Raw genomic sequence first — 9443 nt, forward strand, 5'->3', positions numbered from 1 at the left:
AAAATATACATATCCCAGAGACTGGATCCTGAAAAAGGGTGGGGAAAGGGGAAATGTTCAAAGAAGTAGTGTCACGCCAATTATGCTCTATCTCCGTGTGATCTCTTTTCGCCATCAGGCTATTACACTCAAGCAATTTCTGATCAAAGACTGAGTCGACGAATCACTGATAAGATTAAAACCTACCTAACTTCCAAGTTCTTGCTTCAATTTGATCAGTCTCTTTCTCACCGTTTTCTTATTCTGCCCCTTTGTCTTTATATGGAGGATTCACGAGAGACTTCATTTATTTTTCCCTTCTCTACCGCAAAATCAAAATGATAATATGATGGTCACTGCAGTCAGATATTTAAGACAAATAGAGTGGAGGGAGCGATGGAAAATAACTAATTGCGTTTACTCACATTGGTGTAATTGTGTAGCTTGTGGAGCCTCTCAAGGTGAAAAGGTCAGTCAGCAGAGGAGGTGCACTATTTTTTCTTTCCAATTAAAAGAATCTTATTTGTACTCCACTCTCATCTTTTAGGATTGCACAGGAGAGATTGCAGCTAACAAAGTTGTTGTTTCTAAAACATGGCAACTTTTACTCAGATTACATTTTGAATGAGTGACTTTTTACTTTACCTGAGTATATTGTACTTCTACTTCCTCCTCCTACTAAAACAAGTAGTCTCTCTCTTTACTGTACATGAATTATTCAAGTACGGGTGCATGCTTAGCGAAAGCATCCCATTCCACAAAAAATTCTCTAAGGGCGTAACTAGAACAGTTTCCTTTAACGCTCTCAGGGGGAGGCAACATTTTTGCTCTATTAAATTCCTAAAAATCCATTCACACATAAACAAACATTTGTCAAACTGGAGTGAAAAAAAAATGATTTGACTTCTTCAAATAGCCATACCTTAAAATACCTGTGACTCTACACAGGTATCAACCACAGCAAACACAAAAAACCTTCAACAGATTTGTGAGTGAGTTGTAAGAGTTGTAAGAGATTTATCACCCTAATTTGTTAACTAGTGAACCCGAGAGCTGGACACAGAGGCAGGGAAACTGGAATGAGGTTAAAGGTAATTTATTGTTGAGCAGGACTGTTGAAGGTTGTGAGTGAGGCTGAGGGGTTGAGCCAAGCTGAAGGGGGCCCGGTGATGAAGGGAGCCAGGGATGGAGGAGACCAGGGTGAGAGGGGAACGAGGATGAGGAGCTGAACAGGCTGAAGAGTTGGGGAGCGGACGAGGGGAGGAGGCTGGTGGAGCAGATGCCAAGGAGATTGGAGTCGAGCTGGAAGTTTACGTGAACACAGTCTACAATCTGGAGATGTGGTGAAGTCTGGAGCCGGTTGAAGTGACAGGACTGATGATGAGGTGTGGCAGCTCTGTGAAGGCTGTTCCTGACTCCTACCTGTCTCCATTCAGGCAACCACACACTCGCACAGACACACTGGGAGGAGGGAGAGAGAGAGAGCCACAGGGAGTGACGCAGTCGAGGTGGAGGTGGAGGCTGTGACACTGAAGCCATGTTCAGACTGCCAGCGCAACTCCATTTTTTGGCATACCCAGATTGTATAGGGATTTTAGAAATTCTGGACCTCCAAAAGCCACATGAAAGACGAGTTTTGCAAATTGGATCCAACCCACATTTGAAAGTAGTTTGAAATGCTATTCAAACAGATTTCTACAGATGTATCTCTGTCCGGAATGCAGCACACAATGAAGACGTCAAATCCAGATGGAAGTGCATCAGAGCGTCTGAGCAGAATCCATGCTGCCAGTAGCAGATCAGTACGGAGGACAATACGGAGAACAACAGTCTGTGGATGCTGAAATAAATTGACTGCTGGCACTTTGAGGGGAGGCCTCTGTACATTTCTCATGCTTCCACGCTGGAAATGGTGTCACCAGCATGTGTAGTTACTGTTGCCTACATTGTTACCACAGCAACCCATACAGATAGGTTGGTGATGTCTGGACACACAAATCCAATCTGATCACTTGCAAATAACAGTGCGAACAGTCTGTCCTAAAGATCTGATTTGAGAAACAAATCTAATTTGCCTGCAGTCTGAACAAAGCCTTATATACCTCTTTAATGGGCAAGATCCTCATTGTCTCGCCTCTAAAGATTATCATCCGGAGTGCGATTTGTTGTATGGATACAACCTTGCATGTTTTCATGGATGTTTCATCCAGATCTGCATGGTCTTACATTATAGCGTACAGAATGTGAGGCTTAAAATTAAGTCACCTGTAAGTGACAGGCTGTACTCTGCATTCTGCCTCTGACAGCAGTAAAATGTGCATATTAGCCACATAATGTGCCAAGACTCTGGGGGACACAACATCAAAGACATTTTGTTACAACACTATAACAGTGTTGCTTTTCTTCTTTGCTCCATATTCAGCACCTTGCTTCCCTCCGTGTCCACTTGTTCAGAGTCTAGAGTGAACTGAACTGTTTAGAGGTGGTGGTGACTTTCTGTCGCGATAGATATTGTAACATGCTCATCAGCTGTGCCTCTGTCTTCCCCAGCTTCAGCTACCATCTCTCCTACAAAGTCCACAAAGAGTAATTGTAACACTCGCTGACTGAGAAAAGCCGTCACACTGAGGACAGTGACTTTCTCTGGTTTTTTACACCACTGCAACTCACAGTCCACAGCTATAGTAATTTGTGCTCTGTGTGTGTGTGTGTGTGTGTGTGTGTGTGTTTTGACATTCCCTTGGATATCATTATGTAATTTTAATATTTAATACAGAACAAAATATTTAACAATACTACTGTAACTGAACAATAAATTAAATATAACATATTAAAATATTTATACTTTAATAAGAACATCTGTAGTATAGTATATGGACATATAAGTTATGCATGCATTATGCTCTAATGATTGCATATTTATTCATGATATTACATATATTAAATGTTTATATGTATATAGATGTATTTGCAGGTTACATTATTAACATGCATTTTTTATCTGTGTGTGTATTAATAACATACAATGTTTCTTGCTTATGTGCCAACTGTTCCTGTTTTCTCAGACTGATATCAAAAATATTTATCCAAAGGAAGCTGCACCACTGAAATCGACAAAGTCTCAATATGATGTAATTTTCGATAACCAAATGTCTGCAACAATTTCTAATTGTGCACAGTTTTTCTTACACAAGCAATTAAATCTCGTGTTAAGAAAAGAAAAACTGGAGACTAAGAAGTTTCAAACCCCTTGAATTATGACATTTTTTTGATACGAGGCTTTGCTTGTTGTTAATTTGGTATTATTTCCCTGAGTGGGTGTCCATTATGAGGCCAGTGACTGGTGGATTGGCATCAGTCATCTACTGTGGCAATCCATTCATTGGTTACCATAGAAACGGCCTGGGTGAATAGGGGATAAGTAGGGGAGTATGGAGAGATTGCTGACACCTGCTCTCCTTCACTCCCAATCTCCACACACACACACACACACACACACACACACATGCAGAGACTCACAGACATATATGTGAATCTGCACACACACACACAAGCACATATAGATAGATAGATAGATAGATAGATAGATAGATAGATAGATTCTTCAGGCTTGTACTTTCAATTTCTAAAAAGCACCCACAAAATAGGGATTTTGAATTGGAGGATTTTGAAATCACAATAAAACTAAATCATCGGTTAGGGAATCAAAGGATAATAGTGGACTGATCCACATGTGTACTGAGTTGTATATGGGCAAAAAATATCTGGAATTTAGTTTTGTGTAAAACAAGATGGAACTTTTTGATTGCTGTGGGGAAAATTGCCAGTTTGAGCAGCAAAAACATAGGGGCCAGTACAGAAAATACAAACAGCATGAGTAGTATAAAAAGCAATAACAACAACAAAAGACTAACAAAGCAATTAAATAGAATCTAAAGTTTTGACAACTTCTATAAAAGTAGGCTTTATATAAACATAACTATACATAGTCAAATACAAGCATATGAACATGTATTATATGCAGAATGTAACAAAGAGGTTCGTGTGAATTCACAGACATATGTACAGTCTTAGTCAATAGAGGGTGAATGGGCATACTCAATATAGACTAAGTGCAGTCTGTCCATAATCCAGAGCCATGAATTGTCAACTTTCATCTCTCTAGCTTCTCCACAGGCAACAGGGACTGTGTGGTGTTGAAAGCACCAGAAAAGTCAAATGAATCGTTCCCCAGCGGTCTGAAGTGCTGCAGGACCAGCTGCTCAAAGCTCCTCAGGATGTGAGAGGTCTGGCTGGGTCAGGGTGCAGGCAGTCACAATGGGGACAGACACCACTGTGCTCCATAGGGCTGGGGGAGAGGTGACATCAGACTGGGGTTTCAGGGTAGCTGTTTCTTGAGGACCCCTTCTCAAACATGTTGAAATCCAGTTTTAGGGGCGTCCCGGTGGCTCACCTGGTAGAACATACACCACGCATCAAGTCTTTACCGTTCAATACCAACCCCAGCCCTTTGCTGCATGTCATCCCCTCTCTCTCTCTCTGTGCCTTTTTTGTCTCTATGTATTATCACTATCAACTAAAGAAGAAAAAGAAATCATATTAGCAAAAGGAAAACAGTTTTGTAGCCCTTCCTTTGCTCCCTTCCAGTGTCAGGCTTGGCTGCTTGATCTCTCCCATCCCACTCCACAACTCCTTCTCACTACAGCCCTTTGCTGCAGACTGCTCTCAATCCTCTCCTTGTAGAAATTCCTTCCATTCTTGATCCTCCTCTTCAGCTCCTTCTAGATAGTTTTCTCCTCCTCCTCGCTCCCTGCCCTGAAAGCCCTCTTCTTCACTTTGAGGAATCTGATGTCAGTGGCATTCCACTGTTTATTTTAAGGAAAACTGCAACAGTTTACTTTAGCTTTGTTGTCTCTTCACAGAAATGAATGTAGACTGTGACACAGAGGGACAGTCCTTCACTGGCCTCACAGCAAATCGCACAGAGCAGGTTCTAGTCCATGCTCCTACAGTAGCCCAGTAGAGCCTCATTACACTCCTACACTCACCCAGTCCTGAAGGCAAGAGGCTGCTGCTGGACAACAACAAGCTTAAAAACCAGGTGGAAGCTGTGGCCTGATCTGAGGGAGGCTGTGGAGCTGTATGCACCCTAAATATATTTGCATACAGTCGGCAGTAGCATTTGCATAATCGTATATTACAGAAAATTGTCCAAACTTGATGTGACCTTAGCATACACTGTTCTTTTTAAACTGTTCAGTGAATCGATCCACCAGGAGAAAAGGCTCTGTATCCTTCCCAGCGGAGCTAGTGGTGCATCGGTGTGTGATTGTGTGATCATTACACAGCCAATTAGGCTGAACTAACCTATAGGAAACAGCTGAGCAGAAAACACCTGGTCAGGTTTCGCTAACAAGGCATGATAGCCGAGAGCTAAGGGACACAGTAATTCAGCAAGAATAAACAGAAGGATTGAAAATGCAGTGGTATCCAAAAGTATCTATCTATATTCACTTTTCCATTTGCATTCACATTTATAGAGTATGCTGACATTTATTTTTGTAAACCACATAGGACATAACAAATGCCTTTTGACGGACACTTAAATTTAAATGTATGGCATTTAAAATGTCGGCATTTTAAGCAGCCTCCAGTGGGAATTAAATGCCTAACCCTGGCAGTGCTGGTACTATGGTAGCCTACATTCTTCCCATTGAGATTTACAGGATCAGCACTCACTCATACAGAACTGGTTTGTCCAACAACTTTTAAAATAACCATGTTATAGGCTGCATGTTCCAATTGTGGTTGAAAAGCCTTCCCAGCATCTCTGAGGGACACTTTTGAAAGCTTGTCCTTGAAATGTCAAATATAAGTGATAGAGGGAAAGGACTGGAATGAGCTTTTCCTGTATGCATCCCATATTCTTTGCTCAAGGCGGTGGTAAAATGTATAGCTGTAAATTGTTATTATTTCAGCTAATGTGTATGCATCTGAGTGCTGACACCTTCCCTAACTCTGCACTTCAAAAGCACAAATATGCAAATGGACAACTGTTATTCTGATAATCCTCCCATCTCTTTGTGTTATGCGATATATGTACTCTGTATTTTGTTTCCAGTGAATGTTTTTGGACCCTCAGTTGTGCTCTTTGCCCCATACAGAATAAATATAGGACTGAAGGAAACTGAAGTTAAGTAGCTGATTATGTCACACAAGTTTTGTGTTATGTAAATATTTAGTTATATTTTTCAAGACAAAAGGTAAAATAGACTGCTTTAGTCACTGAACTTTAATAGAGAATGCAATACAGATGTACAGTAGATGAAATAATGACAGACACAGTTGACAATAAGATCAAAGCTGCAACTATAACAAAAAATATTAATAACCCCGTCTTTGTCGCTCACACACAGCAGGTGAGTTTTGATGATCATCAATCACTCAGAGCTAATCAATAGCTAATAATGAAATCTACTAGTGGGCAATCAATTTCTGGCTAACTAACTAACCATATCTAACCACAAAAATATAACTAACTGCAAAACCTACAGCATCTTGCCGCAAACGTGTCAAACAATATGAACCTTGAATCTCCTTCTAGATCTGTTGAGATGAAGACTTTTATTTATTTTTAAAAGTCTGTATTTTTTTGCCAGAATTATAATTTTTGATTCAAAGGTATGTGAATCTTGTGATAAAATTATTAAAATCATGGTGACCCTACCCCTAGCCCCAGTAGGACTCTTGTCACCTTTTTTACCCAACCATTGAACTAACTACTGAACAACTATTGAATACTTGTGTCATCAGAGTCATTAAGGTCTACTCCATTACATTTTTTTCTTTTTCTCATGTATTATCAGAAAAAGGAAGATAAACAAGCAGTTTATTCTTTTTTTTCTTTATTATGAGGATGTTTTTTTTTTTGTTTGTTTTTTTTAAATTATTGACAAATATACACAATTGTCATTAGACAGTATGTGAATGTGGTGAAGGGGGGCCAACATGAGGATTGTGCCCTAGAGCCCCAAGGTCCTGTGATCCAAGCTTGTATACATGTATTGCTGTCATTGATATTGGACCGTACTGTTTTGCAGTGTTTTGTCTTGTATTATCAGCTATGACCTATCCCTGCAAGGGCACACTGGGCACGTGCCCAGGGTCCTGGCAGCCAGTCAGGGTCCTTGGCCGTTCTTGGCCAAGAGAGTTTTTATTTTATTTTATTTTATTTTACTAAATCATGAAAATAAATGTGGGCCCCCATTAAACACCAATCCTTCATAGTTTACGTCTTGTTTGTACAAAAACATGTTTTAGCAAACATGTTTCTCAGTCAAGCCAAGGTCATGCGTCAATCACGTGGTGGGTCACGTCATTTACAGCGCCCTTGGCGTTCGTGCCCAGGGTCTGGGTTTGTGTTAATCCGTCTATGATTATCAGTGCTTGTCTGCACCATTTAGTTTTCTGCTCTCTCCCTGAATGAGCCATAGTCGCAAATTATTGAAAAATATGTCTGCCTGGTTAGCTCCTCAGCCTAAGCCGTCAGACTTTCCCACAGTTCCTGCCCCTCCAGCCAAATCTCAGCTCTATTTTCTAATTTTCATGTGTGGACATTAGTTCTTCACAATATGTTTATACTGTTTAAAAATCAAGCCGCTTAATTGAAAATAAATACTTCGATATAGTAATTAGCAAACAAGAAAAGCTTAAGTCTTAAAGACAATGAGCCTATTCTGATTGTATACAATGCTGCTACTTTTTGCAATCGTGGGATCATGAAAGCCTCAGGGTTTTAAGATGCAAAACAACATAAAGCATTTGATGGAGCAAACCAAATTCAAATTAACCCCCAGAACCCTCATCGGAGGGCCCCATGATAGGGATTCTATAAAACTTAATGAGGCCTGTTTCAGCAGCTGCTGTAGCAGCAGCCCACGGGAGCTAGAGCAGCAAACCAGCTCTGAGAGCTACTGTAGCTGCAGCCGCTGCCCCTCAGTTTCAGCCCTCTTCCTTAGGCCCTGCAATAATATCAGTCACAGTCCGAACACTGTCCCTCTGCCTACCTGGCTGGCTCCATGGCCCCCAGCTGTCAGACCAAACCTCAGCTCAATCTGGTAACCTATCCTGCACTTTATTGCCGGTCATTTCCCTCAGTCTAGCTGTGCCTGCCGTTCATTCCCTCCCAAGTCACAGTCAGTGCTCTTGAATCCCAGCCCCTGCTCCCCTCTCTCAAACTGTCTCTAAAGACACCAGCCACTGCAGCTCCCAGTCTATGAAACAAGAACATTTTTTTGTCCCAGTATGATTCTTCATTAAATACTAAAAATAATTAAAGCTGTTTTTATGGGACTGTGTCTCGGTCCCATTCCCTCAGCTGAATCCCCATGTTGCTGTAAAGTGACCCCTGCCCATGACCCTTAACCTCACCTTGAGCATAGCAGGTCCAGATGGAAATGGTTGAAGGACTCAGACTAACCAACTAAATTGCCAGCTGCTGTGTTGCCTAGCAACACATCGGCAAATATTTTAACTAGCATAGCAGGATTTACATATCCACAGCATTGTGAAGTGCAATGATTTAGCTCCCTTCTCTGTGTGTTTTTTGTTTTTTTTAAATGTGTTTTATTTTCTTATTTGTTTTATGGGGCAATGAGCCAAAAACCTTTCAAGCCTGCCTTCTAAATGACTCAATTTATTTTAATGGTGTTTTGATGTGTACCACGTTAAGTGAATATCTCTGAGGTCAATTATCTCGAATTGAAAGTGACAGAAATCTATAACATGCCATAGAGAAATGCAGTAAATGGTGGTAGAAAAACCACAACCTCTTTTGAACCGTTGTTTGCTCTGTTCTTTCTCTCTCTGTCTTTCTCTCTCCTTTGTGGTGGCGAGATCAGGCCGTCATGTGTTGAGGGTGCAGGTGGCGGTGGATGCAAATTCTCAGAAAGCCATTATGTCTAAATATTAGTCCTGACTTGTGGATCACATTCTGTCTGCCTCCATTACTGTGACTGGGAATAGCAAACCTCACAGAGGGTTCTTGGCATAGAGTTAAAACTAATAGAAAAGACACAATTTCATGTAGGTAGGTTTGGTTTGGTATAGCAAAGTTGAACTGCAAGAGATTACAGCTATTGTTTTATGCTGTGGACTGGTGTTTGGACTGTGGTCCTTCATACATCAACCCAAACATCCACAACAAATATTCAAAGGAACAGCTGAATGACATTTTGAGTTTTCATTTCTCAAGCAGAGCTATTTCATTACATGCACATGAGATTCAATAGTAAATAACAATAGCTGGGTAGAATATTCTGGTTAAAGCTCCACTCAGCCGTTCAGTCCTCACTGACTCCAGCGAGCATGTCCTTTCTATGAATCTTATTTCTGTAGCGTCTGCTTCTAGCAGCTACAGGCCAATGAAACTCAGCCATCCAGTTCCAAAGCCACCCTTCTGCTCT

This window comes from Myripristis murdjan, chromosome 5 (genome assembly GCF_902150065.1).
Source record: "Myripristis murdjan chromosome 5, fMyrMur1.1, whole genome shotgun sequence".
NCBI lineage: Eukaryota > Metazoa > Chordata > Actinopteri > Holocentriformes > Holocentridae > Myripristis > Myripristis murdjan.